Source organism: Sinocyclocheilus anshuiensis, unplaced genomic scaffold (genome assembly GCF_001515605.1).
Source record: "Sinocyclocheilus anshuiensis isolate Anshui unplaced genomic scaffold, SAMN03320099.WGS_v1.1 scaffold534, whole genome shotgun sequence".
Taxonomy (NCBI): domain Eukaryota; kingdom Metazoa; phylum Chordata; class Actinopteri; order Cypriniformes; family Cyprinidae; genus Sinocyclocheilus; species Sinocyclocheilus anshuiensis.
In genome coordinates, this window is record NW_015547712.1 from 301,149 (window position 1) to 319,201 (window position 18,053).

Below are 18,053 nucleotides of genomic sequence, written 5' to 3' on the forward strand. Positions count from 1 at the left end.
TTTGTCTATAAAACTTCTAAATTATTCTGTTTTTATTTATAATGCATGTGGAGAAACTTCTCAGATTCACACGGTTGTGTGTTTATCAGTTGGTTTGTGGGAATTTTCATGTCAATGTGTTTTTGAGGAGACCTTTAAGTTCCTGTAATCTTCACTTTGACCCTTTGAAGCCTAATTAACAGCTCAGGCGTGGGCACAGGGGCCCCGACCCCAGTTTTCTGGGGCCACGTGGCCCATGCGGGAGCCACCATTATGCTGCAAGAGTCTTGAAGTGGAATTTGAAAACCCCAGGAGGTGTGCAACACTTTCTTCCCCCCTTTTTCTCCCAATTAAACTCATTTTTGGTCCCCACAAGAGACCTGTATTAGTTAAGACTTTATTTGCACAGTTGTTTTTTCAAAAAAATAGATGTTAACTGAAATTTGCCACTGTGAATTATAGTTTGTAAAGAACTCTAGTTCTAAACAAATGCTTAAAAAAAATAAAAGGTTCAAGGTTCAAAAGTTTCAGCCAGGTCATTAAGGTGTTTTTTTTTAAAGAAAATAATACTTTTATTCAGTAAAGATGCATTAAATGATCAAAGTGACAGTAAAGACATTTATAATGCTACACAACATTTCTATTTCAAATAGCTAAATGCTATTGTTTTGAACTTTCTATTCATCAAAGAATCCTGAAAAATAAAATGTATCACAGTCTCCACAAAATATTGGGCAGCACAACTGTTTTCAATATTGATAATAATCAGAAATGTTTCTTGAGCAGCAAATCAGCATATTAGAATGATTTCTGAAGAATCATGTGACACTGAAGTAGTAATGATGCTGAAAATTCAGCATTTTAACACAGGAATAAATCAAATTTTAAATTGTATTCCAACAGAAAACTGTATTTTTGATCAAATAAATGCAGTCTTTGTGAGCATAAAAGACTCAAAAGCATTAGAATAACTCCACTGCTCATACTTGGGGTCAGTAATTCTAATGAACTGCTAACCAGAAGGGATTCAGTAGAATTAAATTCTGTACACTATAGACATACTTTTCCTGTTGGCCAGTGATTTGTAGTTAGTAACTCCGGAAGTGTTTAGTTTATGATGGAAATTTAGGCCTCGTTCAGATCATTTCCAATATCTATTTGCCTGGTTTTCCATGGATATAAGCCAGATGACAGATAATGTTCGGATGACCTTTTCCATATTACTTTATGTAAAAAGTTCTGATTAAAACCAACATTTTAAGGTTTTTTAAGGTCTTACTTGGCCTTTTTGAATCGAGAAAATGTCCAGGTCCTATTTTATTCTGAAAAAAAAGAACAAATTTACAGTAAGAAATGAGAAAATGAACCCTATTTTACCACAATGCAGAAACATTTCATTCACATTTTAGTAATAATGTGAAGATATTTTATTTAAATCGCAAATTACTTCTACATCATGGTAGAATTTGTTTCATTTTATTTATTTTTGTTTAAATTTGTTTTTTAGATTTTTTTTATCCCGGACGAGCCCCCAATTTATTACATATTGCTGATTTAATAAAAAAAACAAAGAAATCCTACAGTAATGAGAATCTAATAAAAACCACCACTGATAATAACAATTAAAAAATATTTTTAAACATCAAAATAATGTCAAGTCAGCTTATTTTCCATACAGATTATTTCAAAACAGATTAATATTAATAAACATGAGAATGAAAAAACAGAGTTAATGTTGCAAAGTATTTCAGTTATGAAACAAATGCAATTTCAGTTGTAATGCAGCTCTAAAAAGACAACAAATGTCACAGTGCTCTTAAAAACTAGGCTTATTTTCTTTATGCACAATTATTCCTTTTGATTTTCGAGTGAATAACCTGGATGTGTTTTGGTGAGACACGAGTATTAACATGAACTCCTCGTGCTGCTGTCGTTGTCTCAGTCTTTCTGACTCACGGGTCTGTTTCATTAAAGGTGAGGCTTTCATTTAATTGGACCCATGCACATGCTGAAGACGAGACGAGAGGGGTCTTGAGTTTTGCTGCGAGGCGAGTGAACAGCTGTGTTGACGCTGCAGTCGTAGGGAGTTGATTACAAACAGCGACGTTCAGGCGTGCCTGCGTTTCTCCACCAGGACGTCCTTTGATCATCTGCCGTTGTGAAACTTCACGATTGCCCTGGCGTCAGATAAAACTCCTGATTATTGTCTTAATGACAGGGTTGAAGTGCGGTACTGATCCCATGATGCTCGGCTTTCAGACTGTTTGTTGTTTATGCCAATATTAATAACTCGAGTGGCTTAAAGTTTGCAGCTATAGTATAAATGATTTAGTTGAGATGTGTTGCATGAGTAATGCAATTTTGATCAAATAGCCATTGTTGCATATTTTTCCACACTAGTTTTTACTACATGAACAGGAGGAAGAATGATAATTATTTTAATTTATATGCACTAATATAACACTAAGTATATACACTACTGTTCCAAAGTTTGGGGTTGGTAAGATTTTTTAATGTTTTTAAAATAATACTCTTTCTGCTCAGCAAGGCTGCATTTAGTTGAACAAAAATACGGTAAAAATTGTGAAATATATTACAATTTAAAATAGCTGTTTTCTATATGAATATATTGTAAAATGTAATTTATTCCTGTGATCAAAGCTGAATTTTCAGCATCATTACTCCAGTCTTCAGTTTACCACAATGCAGAAACATTTCATTCACATTTTAGTAATAATGTGAAGATATTTTATTTAAATCGCAAATTACTTCTACATCATGGTAGAATTTGTTTCATTTTATTTATTTTTGTTTAAATTTGTTTTTTAGATTTTTTTTATCCCGGACGAGCCCCCAATTTATTACATATTGCTGATTTAATAAAAAAAACAAAGAAATCCTACAGTAATGAGAATCTAATAAAAACCACCACTGATAATAACAATTAAAAAATATTTTTAAACATCAAAATAATGTCAAGTCAGCTTATTTTCCATACAGATTATTTCAAAACAGATTAATATTAATAAACATGAGAATGAAAAAACAGAGTTAATGTTGCAAAGTATTTCAGTTATGAAACAAATGCAATTTCAGTTGTAATGCAGCTCTAAAAAGACAACAAATGTCACAGTGCTCTTAAAAACTAGGCTTATTTTCTTTATGCACAATTATTCCTTTTGATTTTCGAGTGAATAACCTGGATGTGTTTTGGTGAGACACGAGTATTAACATGAACTCCTCGTGCTGCTGTCGTTGTCTCAGTCTTTCTGACTCACGGGTCTGTTTCATTAAAGGTGAGGCTTTCATTTAATTGGACCCATGCACATGCTGAAGACGAGACGAGAGGGGTCTTGAGTTTTGCTGCGAGGCGAGTGAACAGCTGTGTTGACGCTGCAGTCGTAGGGAGTTGATTACAAACAGCGACGTTCAGGCGTGCCTGCGTTTCTCCACCAGGACGTCCTTTGATCATCTGCCGTTGTGAAACTTCACGATTGCCCTGGCGTCAGATAAAACTCCTGATTATTGTCTTAATGACAGGGTTGAAGTGCGGTACTGATCCCATGATGCTCGGCTTTCAGACTGTTTGTTGTTTATGCCAATATTAATAACTCGAGTGGCTTAAAGTTTGCAGCTATAGTATAAATGATTTAGTTGAGATGTGTTGCATGAGTAATGCAATTTTGATCAAATAGCCATTGTTGCATATTTTTCCACACTAGTTTTTACTACATGAACAGGAGGAAGAATGATAATTATTTTAATTTATATGCACTAATATAACACTAAGTATATACACTACTGTTCCAAAGTTTGGGGTTGGTAAGATTTTTTAATGTTTTTAAAATAATACTCTTTCTGCTCAGCAAGGCTGCATTTAGTTGAACAAAAATACGGTAAAAATTGTGAAATATATTACAATTTAAAATAGCTGTTTTCTATATGAATATATTGTAAAATGTAATTTATTCCTGTGATCAAAGCTGAATTTTCAGCATCATTACTCCAGTCTTCAGCGTCACATGACCTTTCAGAAATCATTCTAATTTGCTGCTCAAGAAACATTTCTGATTATTATCAATGTTGAAAACTATGGAAGCCAAGGAATGAAAAAAAAAAGGTAATTGTGAATTGTAATCTCACAATGTGGATTCTGAATCCTGAGAAAAAAACTTTTTTCCTTTTGAAAATAATTATTTATTTATTCATTTATTTATTTTCTCAATAAACATTATTCATTTATCATTTTCAATGTTGAAAACAAAGTCAGAAAAAAAGTCGAGATATAAACTCAGAATTCTGACTTTTCCCATTAAAAACATTTTATTTGATTTTACTCAATAAACGTCATCCATTGATCATTTTCAATGTTGAAAACAGCTAGAAAGTTCGTAAATCATATATGATTTAAAGAAGAGCATTTATTTGAAATAGAAATCTTTTATAACCTTATAAATGTCTTTACCGTTGCTTTTGATCAATTTCATCGTGTCAGCATGTGCTGAATAAAAGTGCTAATTAATTAAAAAAAAAACTTTTGAACAGTAGTGCATATTATTATGAAAGCATTAATGCAACATGGAGACTTTGAGTGTTTTTTGTCAGTGAAGGCCGTTCTGTTTCGTTTCAGCGAATCCCTCGCAGTCTTTCTCAACTTTGATAGATGTGGTGGTGGCGTTTTTTGCGCAAGCTGCTTTCAAAGAGTTCCTTACTGAAAGCAGTCAAAGCTTTCCACTAATTGAAAGGGTGTAAGTGATGGTTGAAGATGCCGAGATCTCCGGTTGGGTCTCAGGAAGGAGATCGGAGGCCTCTGACCTCTCACTACAAAGAGGCTCTTCTCATCCTTACATCCTAAGCTGGGAAGAGCAAATATTTAGCAGCCTCACAACAATGACGGACTAGAAAAATGGATCGCTAAGTGTGTTTCGTTCTTCAAGACCTCTAATCTCTTCAGAATGGGCTGAAAAAATACAAAAAACAAGTACTAAGAGTAATTATCGAGGTTTCCTCTGGGCTGGATTTGCTGTAATAGCCGGTGGCATTATAGTGCTGGATTTGGTTCTTTAGTACAAAAGTGTGTTAGGGTTCCTCCTATAAATCTTTGAGGTGGATATTCGCTCAGTGCTGTTTGGAAAACTACTTAAAGCCCATTATGCCACAATATATTCACTGTTCCCCCCCTCTGTCTCAGACGTTAACACTGACTTGATTGTCTGACACGCTGTTACCATTTTTATGGCTCTGGTTCTGCTTTGAAACGTCTCTTTTCACGTCGTCCACCACTCTTATGCCACATTAATTGCCCATTCTATACAAATATACAATTGTGCATCAAAATAATGCTCGTTTTACAGCAACAGTAAGTCTTAAGAATGAGCAGAGCAAGTGATTTATTCAAACTTGTAAATCTTGGAAAGTTACTGCAAGAACTTAACAGGTGCAACAGGATGGTTTGTGATGAACCAAATGTTTGTTTGATATTACAGTAGTCAAGCTCTGGATGCAAATACTCTTCAAGGTTTTATTTTTGTACACATAATTGTTTAAAAAATTGGGGTTGGTAAAATGTTTTTGTGTATATAAAAGACTCCTCTGCTCACCGAGGCTGCATTTATTTGATCAAAAATACAGTAAAAATTGTGAAATATTTTTACAATTTAAAATTATTATATTTCAGCTAGTTGCGAAGGCAACATGTTTAATTTACATTTAGTTTAAATTGAAGTACTAAAATAACTAAAACTAAATCAATCAAAACGTTAAAATAAATAACATAGGCATATTAAAAAAAACTAAAAACTAACAAAAATATTTCTAAAATTTTATATCTAATTCAAAATAATAACAAAAACTTTGATAGTATCTCAGTGATACTAAAATACCACTGATTGCAGCACATTTATAAGATGCCTTGAAATGCTGTTTCCGTAGGCAGATTGATTGCTGGAACAGAGCTGCAGTGTCCTAAGAGTTTTCGCACATTTTTATGACACCACACTGAGAATACAGAGCGTTTTTCTTCCAATGATATAAGTTTAGCTTCTGGAAAATGAGTTTGTGCAGGGCGTTTTGGAAGTGCTCTGTATTTTTTCCCAGTTCTCGCCCCTGTAGCTTTTTTCTTCGCTCGGTCCTGGGAAATTCAGAGTGTAATGTCCACTGAGATGTGCTCCTGTCAGAGCCGCTCCTGATGTCATTGATGTTAATATGTTTGGACCTCATTTAGCGGATGAAGGATTAATTGCAGGTTCTGGGTGGAGAACATGTTGTAGTCAGCTAGTCATTTTACAGCGAGTTTAGTTAAGAAATCTTCTCACACACACTCGTATAATCATCTAATAAATCCAAGTATGGCAAGAGCTTATGTGTTTCTTGGTTTTAGGGTCTTAGATATCAATATTTGGCATCCAAATGCGCTACGCACACCCCATTTATTGTGAAAATTTGCGCTCTTGGATTTGTGAGTGTTTTAGAACGACCCATATCTGTTCATATAAACGAGAGAAAGAAAGTGTTTTTTTACATGAATGTTATGCATATCTCAACATATATTATATACACTGCCGCTACACTGCCATTTCTATTTTGAATAAAATAGCAGCATTTATTCAAAATAGAAATCTTTTATAACAAAATAAGTCACTACTATCGCTTTTTATCTGTTTAACATATCCTTGCTGAATAAAAGTCTTTCTTTCTTTCTTTCTTTCTTTGCTGTTCTTTCAAACTTTTTATTCATCAAAGAATGAAGGAGTCCAAAAAAATATTAAGTCGCACAACTTAAGTTTCTAACATTAACAATAAATCAGCATATTAGAATGATTTCTGAAGATCATGTGAAACTGAAGACTGGAGTAATGATGCTGAAAATACAGCTTTGAACTCAGGAATAAATTACATTTTAAAGGAACACGCCACTATTTTTGAAAATAGGCTCATTTTCCAACTCCTCTAGAGTTAAACAGTTGAGTTTTACCGTTTTCGAATCAATTCAGCCGATCTCCGGGTCTGGCGGTAGCACTTTTAGCTGTAGCTTAGCATAGATCATTGAATCTGATTAGCATCTCGCTCAAAAATGACCAAAGAGTTTCTATATTTTTCCTATTTAAAACTTGACTCTTCTGTAGTTACATCATGTACTAAGACCGACGGAAAATAAAAAGTTGCGATTTTCTAGGCCGATATGGCTAGGAACTATACTCTCATTCCAGAGTAATAATCAAGGAACTTTGCTGCCGTACTATGGGTACAGCAGGCGCAATGATATTACGCAGCGCCTGAAAATAGTCCCCAGCACGCTCCCTGTGCAAGCAGGTGGTCACGTTGGTTATGTTGACCGAAGTTAGCCTATTTTCAGGCGCTGCATAATATCATTGCGCCTGCTGCACCCATGGTACGGCAGCAAAGTTCCTTGATTATTACGCCGGAATGAAAGTATAGTTCAAAAAAATCGCAACTTTTCATTTTCTGTCGGTCTTAGTACACGATGCAACTACAGAAGAGTCAAGTTTTAAATGGGAAAAATACAGAAATTCAAATAAAAAAAAACTTATTTTAAATTGCAATTATATTTCACAATTGTACTGTTTTTATCAAATAAATCAGCCATGACGAGCAGAAGAAACTTCTTTAAAAAACATCAAACATCTTAATATAACAAATATAGATTTGTTAGAAATACACACTGTAAATATGAATTTTTTAAATTGTAAATAAAACGTATGTTTTAATTACAAGAAAATAAGAAAATACAATTTCAGTCTTTATGCTTAAAAACTTCACATCTGATTCAATGTGTTTTGTAATTGTTTGTGAAATTTACTAGCAATGTGTGAGTGGAAATTGTTTCTACACCAGTGTAGTTTGTGTATCGATAACAAATATTCTTTCTTTCTTTTTGTGTGATATGCTGTATTTTTGTAATGCATATAAGCGCCACGATCCTGACACCCGATCTGTTCTTTTAAAGTACTCCGGGTTAAACATACAAAAGTGCCCGGATTTCTCCTTTCCGAGCCACTATCGCTGTCATTTTCCTGCCACAGTATCACTTTTCTTACATTATTTGTCATTAAATAGAGGAGGAAGCGAGTTTATCCACCTAGATTTTAAGTTTTACACAAAAGCCCCTCTAAATCACATCAGAAAAACAGACTTGTGTCATTTTAAATATAAAAAAAATGACACACATTCTGCCTAACAGTCCTAGAAACATTTGTTAGTGTGGCGGACAAGAGCGCACACATGTTTGTATTTATAGGACAAATTTGTCAAAGCACACATTCATCATTCGGTCCGTCTGCTGGTACCCTGATGCTAATGTTTCAGATGCACTTCTCAACAAAAACGTGACTGTTTCGCACACTTGACAATTGTCAAGATTGCATTTTAGTTTAACAGCACTGTAATCTAATGGAAACTGCCCTGTTAATTAGTTGGAATTTTAAGAAAAGTTAAAATGTGCTGAAAATGTACTCACCCTCAGGTCATCAGTATCACTTTTCTTACATTATTTGTCATTAAATAGAGGAGGAAGCGAGTTTATCCACCTAGATTTTAAGTTTTACACAAAAGCCCGTCTAAATCACATCAGAAAAACAGACTTGTGTCATTTTAAATATAAAAAAAATGACACACATTCTGCCTAACAGTCCTAGAAACATTTGTTAGTGTGGCGGACAAGAGCGCACACATGTTTGTATTTATAGGACAAATTTGTCAAAGCACACATTCATCATTCGGTCCGTCTGCTGGTACCCTGATGCTAATGTTTCAGATGCACTTCTCAACAAAAACGTGACTGTTTCGCACACTTGACAATTGTCAAGATTGCATTTTAGTTTAACAGCACTGTAATCTAATGGAAACTGCCCTGTTAATTAGTTGGAATTTTAAGAAAAGTTAAAATGTGCTGAAAATGTACTCACCCTCAGGTCATCCAAGATGTAGTTGAGTTTGTTTCTTCATCAGATTTGGAGAAATGTAGCATTGCATCACTTGCTCACCGATGGATGCTGTGCAGTGAATGGGTGCCGTCAGAATGAAAGTCCAAACAGCTGATAAAAACATCACAATAATCCACAAGTAATCCACACCACTCCAGGTCTAAAACAGCTCTAAACAAATATGGGTGGATTTTGATGTGAGAGAACAACAGGAGATGGATTTATTTCCACTGGAGGAAGCGTTATTATGGATTATGGACTCCTACTTTGTCCAGAAGCGATGGTCTGAAATGAAAAATGCCTTAATGATGGATTTGTTTTTTTTTTGTTTTTTTACAAACACGCAGCTTTTCTCTTCACAAGCTGATGGACAGGAGTGGTGTGGATTACTTGTGGATTATTGTGATGTTTTTATCAGCTGTTTGGACTCTCATTCTGACGGCACCCATTCACTGCAGAGCATCCATTGCTGAGCAAGTGATGCAATGCTACATTTCTCCAAATCTGATGAAGAAACAAACTCATCTACATCTTGGATGGCCTGAGGGTGAGCACATTTTCAGCAAATTAAAATTTTTAGATGAGCTGTTCCTATAAAGTCAACGTGTGTAATTAATTTTATTTTCATAATGTGCACTGATTCATTGTGCAAAATAAGACCAGGAACGTTAATATAGTTGATTTTGACCTCATGTTGACGTTGTACAGACTTTTAACGTGTTTAAAACAGACATGGACAGTATGCTGCGGTTCTGTTTATATTTTCTGCCCAGCTGGAGATAAATAACCAGACGCCCACTGGTACTTTTGCATTGTCGGCATGCTTGGAAGCATTTGTAAGATAACAAATATGTAAAAATCGCATGTTAGTCTTTAATTTTCATGCTCCTGGTATTTAACCCTATAAAGCCTGACATTTGAAATAATACTCAGAAAAATGAATTTTTTTTTAAATGGAACATTTTATTGAGCCTTTAGACAAAATATAAAAAAAAGTTTTAATGTGTTTTTGTTGAGTATCATATTTGATACATCAGGCTTTTATGGCTCATATAGTCTGGAATAGTGAGAATATGGAGGAAAAACAGCTCAATTTTATTCAGAGACTCGAACTGAGCAAAAATATGCAATTTGGTGCAGATGCTGGTTTTAGTTGGCCAAAAAGTGATGCAATTCTGATGCTTGCAATGTAAACCAGTTAGATTTTTATAACAGTATAGCAGATACTCACATAAAATTATATAAATAAAATATCAGATATTTAACTGATCAAAACATATAATGCAATGCAATTCAATGATGATTGAGAGATGAACAAATAAATGTTCCTAGATGATCACATTCGATACTCCTATCTGAAGATGATTTTTCTGAAAAGGATGTCTGGATAATCAAGTAACCCTATAGTTGCATCATTTTATTCGATTTCATTCTTATGTTTACTTTATAAAAATGAAGCACAAGCTGAAGGTGGACATTTGTAGAATTTTACTAAAAGATTTTTACTTGCCAAAAAATGTATAAACTATCAGATGACAGAAGGCGTCGTGGAGTAGCGCAACAGGTTTTTCATCAAAGTTTTGATCATGTTGATCATTTAGAGGGCTTTGCATATCAAGTATGATGCAGTAGGCTTTAGATAATTGATAACATAATCCTATAGTGTCATATTTGGCACAAAACGTGGCCAGATACAGTGAAAAAGCCAGAAAACGGCCCTCTGGGGGGAAATTTACTGGTATTGCTCTATACCGCTTGCATTTTGAAAAAAGTTGAAAAGCATTTCTGGTTTGCATCCAGAGTCGTAGTGCAGCTCTGAATGCACCACATATGTGTGTGTTTGTGCATAAAGCTGGAGATCCGACACCAAAATATAGGTTAAAATGGAAGAAGCTTCAGTACAACTAGTTAATCTGGAGGTGAATAAATATATAATGCATGAAACTCCCAATACATAATGCATAAACGCACACATTTCTAATGCAATATGAACAGATTGTTTAATGTTTTTGTGTTATTTTCACATTTTTAATGTGGCCAGCAGCTGTTGGTTCACAGCGCTCATTGGAAACATGCACAGGCAGGATGCCAGCAGTCTTTCCCCAGCAGAGCGCTGTTAGTACGGGCCTGTTCATTAAAATCAGACCCAACACACACACACACACACGTCCGTCTTTCCTGGGGCCGTTGAGTGAAATCATGCAGGGTGAGGTGATTTGGTTTGTGTTGGCATGAAAGCGGAACGAGACGCAGACCAGGCTGCCGTGTTGCGGGTGTAACCGCGTGGCAACAGCTGAAATTTATTATGCACTTATGATATTTTTGCGGTTTTTGTGGTCATTTATCACAAATGTACTCGTCATTTTTTTGTGATTGGCTTGTGCAAATGTTTGTGTTAAATTTTCAACAGTTAAGGATTTATGATTTAATTCTGCTGTGTGGAATCAACTTTAATCAAACTGTCTGATATTGGTGTTAATGCCAGATTGTGAGTTTCTAGATGCGTTATAGTAATGCTCTTACAATGTAAGACTGTAAGTTGTACGGGAAGGTTTGATAAGGTTTGTTGCTTAGCTTCTTGGTCTAGTTTGTCCTTTTAGGAACTACTTTTCTAGACGAGAAATGAGAGTTTTTTTTTCATGCAAAAAGTTATCTCGTATTTTTAGCAGTTTTAAAAGTAGTTTTATATAATTTGGAGTCAGTAAGATTTTTTTAGGGGAAAAGAAATTCATACTTTTATGTAGCAAGGACATTTAATTGATCAAAAGTGCCATTTATAATGTTACAAAAGATTTCTTTTTCAAATAAATGCTGTTCTTTTGAACTTTCTAATCATCAAGGAATCCTGAAAAATAAAATGCATCACAGTTTCCACAAAAATATTGGGCAGCACAACTGTTTTCAACATTGATAATAATCAGAAATGTTTCTCGAGCAGCAAATCAGCATATTAGAATGATTTCTGAAGAATCATGTGACACTGAAGACTGGAGTAATGATGCTGAAAATTCAGCTGCGCATCACAGGAATAAATTACATTTTACAATATATTCACATAGAAAACAGTTATTGTAAATTGTAATAATATTTTGCAATTGTACTGTATTTTTGGTCAAATTAATGCAGCCTGGGTGAACAGAAGAGACTTAAACATACAAAATCCATAATTTGTATTGAAAGAAACTGCACTTATGAACTCATAACATGCTTTAGAGAGTAAACTAATTAATTTTGTCTGAATTAGATATTGAGGTGCATGTAGTTTTAGCAAACTCAAAGCCTATTTTACCCCCCAAAAATAAACTTTTTTTTTTGCTTATTCCTGCTATAATGCCGTCAGACTGCTGTTTCTTCTCATTTTGGCCTTGAGACATCATGTCAGAATTCCTCTGGCCCCTGAACCTCCCTCGCTTTGGAATCTGAGGCCCCTAGAGAAATTTGACATCCACACTCCAAAAAGTGGGTGGAAGTCCAGAAGACTGTGTCTGACAGACGTCCTCCCTTCTCCGGCCGCTCTGTCCCTCTCCACCCCCTCGTCCGCCGGAGGAATTCCAGAGCCGCTTGCTGTTTGCTGAGCCGTGGCCAGATCTCAGATTGACTCTGGATGGCCGGCGCAGAGTTTTGGGCCGTTCCTCAAAGGATGAGCCGAACAAATGCTGAAATACACAGTCACTCTGATCTCTTGTCCTTCTATCAGCTCTTTCTGTCTATACATAAACTTTTGTAGGCAACAGGATGTATTGGAAGGATGGAACAGAAGATTTCAAAAGTCTATAGATCCTTTTTTTCACTATAAAGAACTTACAATGGAAATGTTTCATTGACGTTAAAGGAATAGTTCACCCAAAAATGAGAATTTGCTGAAAATGTACTCACCCTCAGGGTGTTTGTAAGAAACAAATACATCAAGATGTTTTTAACTTCAAACTATTGCTTCCAGCCCAAATATGTGTCCATAATCAATAATAACGCTTCCTCCAGTGAAAAAGTCCATCTCCTGTTGTTCTCTCACATCAAAATCCACCCACATATTTGTTTAGAGCTGTTTTGGACTGTTTTGACTTGTAAATGGTGCTTGATCTGTGCAGATTTCTCTCCCGATTCAGACCAGATGACTTTTTCATTGGACATTTTATTTTAAAATGACTTGATGGATTTTTTCCTCAAAACAAGCAGCTGTTTGCCTAACAAGACATTAACTGATGGACTGGAGTGGTGTGGATTACTTGTGGATTATTGTGATGTTTTTATCAGCTGTTTGGACTCTCATTCTGACGGCACCCATTCACTGCAGAGGTTACATTGGTGAGCAAGTGATGCAATGCTAAATTTCTCCAAATCTGTTGAAGAAACGAGCTCATCTACATCCAACATTTCCCGCCAATTGTTCCCAACCAATCAGGCTTTAGATCAAACGACAAGCCAGTCATATATAACAAACCTACCTGCACAAAACGCAAACTAAATGATCGTTTGTCACATACAGAACAGGGTTTGTGCTCTCGCTCGCACCTGAGAGCCGTTAGGCAACGTGACGTGACGTGACGTGACGTGACATGTGGCCAAGTATGGTTACCCATACTAGGAATTAGTGCTCTGCATTTAACCCATCCAAAGTGCACACACACAGCAGTGAACACACACACACCGTGAACACACACCCGGAGCAGTGGGCAGCCTTTTATGCTGCGGCGCCCGGGGAGCAGTCGGGGGTTCGGTGCCTTGCTCAAGGGCACCTCAGTCGTGGTATTGAAGGTGGGAGAGAGCGCTGCACATTCACTCCCCCCACCTACAATCCCTGCCGGACCTGAGACTCGAACTCGCAACCTTTTGGGTTACGAGTCCGACTCTCCAACCATTAGGCCACGACTTCCCCAACACTTGTATGAGGAATGTAAATCAGGAACACACTTCCATATTTCATTTCCAGCCAAACATCCCATCCCTCCCTACTTTTATGGATCAACATTTTTGTAGCATAGAATAAAAAGCTGAATGTACTGCATATGCATATGAATGCACTTGCGCTTGCCGCATGCATAGCTTACATCTGAGGCTGCATGCGCTAATGTTTGATAAACAACAACGATTAATCCGAATGCTTTGACTAAATTAAATGCTACTGTCAATATACTTTTCTTATTAGATGTCTAAACATTTACTTGAGTTCTTAAGAGTTCCCAACTGTTTCTCTTTGATCCGCTCTATAATTTGTTTCGCTTGTATTGTATTGATCTGCCACCAGCGCAGTAAAACACATGTGGGACTCAGAGGGCCCGAGGAAGCAGCCAGGAGTCGTTCGTCCTCATTTCAGAGAGGCGTCGGAGAGGTTTGGCCCCCCTAGAGTTTTAGAAAAAAGACACGGAAGAAACCCGGGCGATTCTGGGCTCAAGTTCTCGTTGAGGGTTGCATATTAGGGAGAGCAGAGATTCACAAACTTTCTTTGTCAGTCGGACCACTTAGACAAAATATTTACATGAAATGCCTGCTGGGATTTTAAATTAATTAGTCGATAATTTAACAACACATTTGCATGTTCACTGGCATAAGCTAACTGGCAATATAAATTGATTAGAAACTGTTACCTTATGGCATTTTGGAGTAGAAAGGTACTATCCAGGGCTCAGACAACATCATAACCCACCCTTCCTCTGTGACCCTCATCCTTCTGTGATGTTCTTTTTCTTTTCTCTTCCCTTCTTTTTTTTTCTTCTCTCCCACTGTGTTGTTGGCTGACCTTGTCAGCTTTGATGAAGTGCTGGCGATCGATAGAGGGTTCGCCCGGAGCGTTTTGATTACGGCTTCATCCAGTTCCAGTGCCCTCTCTGTCTCTCTCTCTCTCTCTCTCTCTCTCTCTGAAGCCTCTTCTCTTTGAAGTTCAGCTGCCTGTTGTTATTTCAGATGGGCATCTTTACTCAGACCCTCATAGTTCTGCAGCTGAGCATGAACATGTGGAGTTGGGATGGGTCTGTCTGTCTGTATATGAGTCTTTCCATTCATCCACCCATCCATCCATCCATCCATCCATCCATCCATCCATTTGTCTTTCATTCCATCCATCCATCATTCCATCTGTCTATATATCAATCTATCTATTAATCTTTCATTCGATCCATCCATCCATCCATCCATCTGTCTATCTGTCTTTCATTCCAGCCATCCATCAATCGTTTGTTCCATCCATCCATCCGTCCATCCTTCATTCCATCCATTATCCATCCATCCATTTGTCTTTCATTCCTTCCATCCATCCATCCATCCAACCATCCATCGTTTGTTCCATCCATTCATCTGTCTTTTGTTACTTCCATCCATCAGTCTTTCTTTCCATCCATCCATCTGTCTTTCGTTTCATCCACCCGTCTTTCGTTTAATCATCCATCCATCCATCTTTTGTTCCATCCATCCATCTGTCCTTTGTTCCATCCATCCATCCATCCATCCATTTTTGTTCCATCCATCATCCATCCATCCATCCATTCATCCATCCATCCATTTTTGTTCCATCCATCCGTCTGTCTTTTGTTCCATCCATCCATCTTTCGTTCGTTCCATCCATCCGTCTTTCGTTTAATTATCCATCCATCCATCCATCCATCTTTTGTTCCATCCATCCATCTGTCCTTTGTTCCATCCATCCATCCATTTTTGTTCCATCCATCATCCACCCATCCATCCATCCATTTTTGTTCCATCATACATCCATTTTTGTTCCATCCATCCATCCATCTGTCTTTTGTTCCATCCATCCATCTTTCATTCCATCCATCCATCTTTCGTTCATTCCATCCATCCATGTTTTGTTCCATCCATCCATTTTTTGTTCCATCCATCCATCCATTTTTTTTGTTCCATCCATCCATCCATCCATCCATCCATCCATCAATTTTTTGTTCCATCCATCCATCCATCCATTTTTTTTTCCATTCATACATCTGTCTTTCGTTCCATCCATCCAACTTTCATTCCATCCATCCACCCATCCATCCATCTTCTGTTACATCCATCAATCAATCTGTCTTTTGTTCCATCCATCCTTTCACCCATCATACAATTTATGATATGAAATAATTGATATTAAAATTATTTAATGTAAATGTAAAAAATTAAAATGTAAAATATGAAATCATAGGCTATTTGTCTTTTGTGATCATTCACTTTTGTTTAGGAAACATCAGTTTTAACATTACTTAAAGACGCTATTTATTAGAATATAATAAATATTAGATATAAAGAATCATTTGTAAGCTGCATTATGACTTGCTATCAGTATAATCTAATACACTGGTGAAACCTGAATTAAAACCTAACGCAATGGTTGAAATTGAGACATATAGCAGATCTGCTAGATTTTGCTTCGTATGTTTACGTTCAACGCTTCATATCTGCTGCGTGCGTCGCGTGCGTCAGACGCTTTATTAAATCAACGCAGCGCCATGTATTATAATGAAAGCGCTCTGATTGGCCGACGGACCGCTGACGTCAGGGATCCCGTCGCTTGCGGTGAAGCTCGGTTTATGGAAGCGCTGTAGTGTTTGCTGCGTCGAGTAGATGGAGTGTTTGCATGCGCTCCGTTGTTCTCAACAAATGCGCGACATAACTCGCTCCTTTCGAAAGGATTACAGAGTTTTATTGTGATCGAGGAATGTTATTCTGTCTCCGGTTACGGAACGGCACTCTTAAACAGACTTTAAGTTTGTTTACGGAGTTTCGGACGCGTTTGTTTGGATGTTTGTGGAGCAAAAGCTTGTCGAGTCCAGGAGAAGTACATAAGGCGGTTTGCAGAGACTGTTGGTTAGACTGAAATGATAATGCGACTGATGAAGACATCTGAACATAACATATGATTACATCTGAAGCTGACTCACCAAAATCCTCGTTTAAATCAGTTTTGTGTCTTGGGCTCATGTAATGAGTCTGTAAGGAATGGCAACCTGGGATCTGTCCTAAACTGTAAGTTTGTCTTTTGTTTATGATTTACATCGACACGTTTTTGTGTGTGTTATCTATCTATCTATCTATCTATCTATCTAAATACTAGTAATAGTAATACTGTATTTTTTCTTTTAGTTGTTCTATTGGGATGTTCCATGAATCACAGTCATTTAGTTTTAATTATAGAATATTTTTGTTATTTTCTTATTTTTTGAGGTTGCTGCTTGTCCTGGTCTTATAATTATGGTAAAAAGAAAATGATATACGCTGGCTTGTTGGTGAGAACTTTATTCATTATTAAAAAAAAACACACACAGTATATGAAAGTAAGGAATATATTTAGTTTGAAATATAGCTAGTATGAATGCCATTGCCGTATTTAATTGCATTTGAATAACAAAATATCAACAAAATTATTTTGAAGAATAATAGCACAAGCACACTTTAAGCAAAACATTTCACAATTGTATACAGTTTGAAATGATAAAATAATACATCTAGTGTTGAAAAAGAAGCCAAACCTGTGAAACATGAGTGTGAAAATGTTGATAGTTAAAATGATGAGTTGCACCTGTGGATCCTCTGCTAGGACACTTGTGTGAACTTGAGGAGAACCGACTTCATACATCCACCAAAAACACCAGGCAATGAGACTTCAAACATGCTGAAGTCATTTTAGACATGCAGATACTGGCACACTTCATTTGATATGTTATTATCTAATGCGCAGTCATGCATAAGTGTGACTGACGTGTTCAAATACTTTGAGGACACTGCATTTAGAAAACGTTTTGAGAAATAATCAGTGCTTTTCAATGCTTTAATTTCTTCATCTCCCCTTCAGAATGTGTATTTATTTATAATTGTTTAAACTTCTTATTATGATCTTCCTCCAGTGCACAGCGTTCAGAACGGATGCACGAGACGTCCAACATTACACTGAGCATTCATAGCGCTGAACATGTTTTCCCTCCCTTGGGTTTCTCTTTTCAGAAAGCTCTCTCTATCTGCCTGCTTTTTTAATGGATGCGGTTCAGCTGCGAACACAACCGGATTTGTTGGTGCAAGAAGGTATTTTGGACGCTGTGTGTACAGGACAGTCAGAGGGAAAACCTGCTCACCTCTGTATCAAATAAGATCTTTCATGATCCCGGGCACTTATTTTGGAAGCTCGTTTTTTGGTCTGCGGTTGGAGGC

At 36.6% G+C, this 18,053-nt stretch overlaps 1 protein-coding gene across 2 annotated transcripts in view; it reads left to right on the forward strand.

Moving 5' to 3' along the window:
• The window catches only part of LOC107704044 (protein dispatched homolog 1-like), a 68,870-nt gene that overhangs the window by 24,477 nt on the left and 26,340 nt on the right, over positions 1 to 18,053 (forward strand). The window contains exon 1 of one of the 2 annotated variants that reach the window (XM_016506881.1): positions 16,439 to 16,876. The exons of the other annotated variant lie outside the window; for it this stretch is intronic. The gene's annotated coding sequence lies outside the window, so the exon portion shown is untranslated. Of the gene's footprint in view, positions 1 to 16,438; positions 16,877 to 18,053 lie in introns of those variants that run through there. 2 annotated transcript variants of the gene reach the window in all.